The sequence below is a fragment of the Leptidea sinapis genome, chromosome 12 (assembly GCF_905404315.1).
Source record: "Leptidea sinapis chromosome 12, ilLepSina1.1, whole genome shotgun sequence".
NCBI classification, from domain to species: domain Eukaryota; kingdom Metazoa; phylum Arthropoda; class Insecta; order Lepidoptera; family Pieridae; genus Leptidea; species Leptidea sinapis.
Genome location: NC_066276.1, coordinates 10,292,319 through 10,294,382, shown reverse-complemented (window position 1 = coordinate 10,294,382; position 2,064 = coordinate 10,292,319).

Below are 2,064 nucleotides of genomic sequence, written 5' to 3'. Positions count from 1 at the left end.
TTTAGACCATCTCACATACTAACGCTTTGATCCCGTAAAATTGATAGAAATATCTCAACATTTTTCACAATGATAAAGTCTTCCGATATTTGAGCCGTAAGATGTTATCAATAAATATGATAGCTATTATCGAGGTACTTATCTACATTAAGATTAGAAATTCTTCTCGAGATGAAGAAATAACTTTTATGGCGTTCAGATACAAACTTTGTGAATTTAAAATTTTTAAATAATTATTGATAAACTCAATCGTATTAAAATGTTTTGGTAGGTATTTTTAAATTTATTAAACTATATATATAAAAGTGAATGTATGTTTGTATGTTCCCTAATAACTTCTAAACTATTCGACAATCGAAATCTTTTGTAATTACATATATAATTTATATGGCAAAACAACGTTTGCCAGGTCAGCTAGTATGATATAAAACAGTATTACATGTGAAGCTGAGTTACATACCGAGGGCTCTTTTGAGGATAATATATTTTTATGTAAATATGGGGGATGAGGCGAGCAGGACGTTCAGCTGATGGTAATTGATACGCCATGCCCATTAATAATGCAGTGCCACTCAGGATTCGTGAAAAACCCAAAAATTCTGAGCGGCACTACAACTGCGCTCGTGACCTTGTGACATAAGATGTTAAGTCTCATTTGGCCAGTAATTTCACTAGCTACGGCGCCCTTCAGACCTAAACACAGTAATGCTAACACATTACTGCTTCACGGCAGAAATAGGCACCGTTGTGGTACCCATAATATAGCCTGTACAAAGGAGCCTCCCACTGGTAAATAGCAAGAACAAGATATTATGGGATTAAAAGTAACATGCTTCTGTCACCGTTAAATTTCAAGCCTCTTCGAGAATTCTAAAAAATTTCCTTTTTATTAAAATACACATCTACATATTTGTAGGCTATATAGGATATATATAGGCTGGATCACTTGGCGTTGCGTAGAGACGTCACTTCATTGTGTGTCTTCTACCGCATTTATCACGGGGAGTGTTCATAAGAGCTGTTTAACCTGATTCCTGCCGCCTAATTCCACCTTCGCACGACACGCCACAAGTTAGGATATCATCCCCACCGTCTGGATGTGTGTCCTCCACAGTGCGGTTTTCAAGGTGCTACAAAGCTGTGGAATGAGCTTCCTCGTGCGGTGTGTCCGGGACGATACGACATGGGTACCTTCAAAAAAAGCGCGTTCACCTTCCTTAAAGGCCGGCAACGCTCTTGTGATTCCTCTGGTGTTGCAAGAGAATGTGGGCGGCGGTGATCACTTAACACCAGGTGAACCGTACGCTCGTTTGTCCTCCTATTCCATACAAAAAATAATATAGATGTATTTTAAATTAATTGAAATTTAATATAAAATTTATATGACATCCTTTAAGTTCACTGGAACTTTTAAGTTCATAGTTTCTTTTTTGAATAATTAATATTTCTTAGGTGATGTAAATTGAACCATTACAAAAATATTCACCCTATATTTTAACGTCGGTGCCAATGTGCCAATGTATTTACGACCTGTATAGCCGAGTGGTTAGCGATCCTACCTACTAAGCTAGAGGTGCCGGGTTCGAATCCCGGTAGGTGCAAGCATGATGAATATGGATGTTTGTTTCCGAGTCCTGGATGTTTAAATGTATTTATGTATGTTTATATGAATTTATGTATGTTTCAGTAAGTAAATTGAATAAAATATATCATTGTCTTGTAACCCATAACACAGGCTATATAATATGCTTAACTTGGGGCAAGATAATTTGTGTAAAAAGCGTGTCAATATATTTACAGTTTTAGAATTCGTATATACGTTGATTCGGTGCTAAATTAGGTGACTCAGATATACATTTAGTACCTATGAATCAAAATAATCTTATCATTTCCTCCATTTTCGATGACGTCACCCTTTAAGAATTCCCCACCTTGGTAACAGACGAGATAAACGTTATGGCTTACGAAGTATTGTTATCCTAATAACATATATTTTGGGTTTTCTTCAACTGTTTTAATTTAGCTTCGAAATCATTATGGGATCATTTAAAAGTAAATAAAATA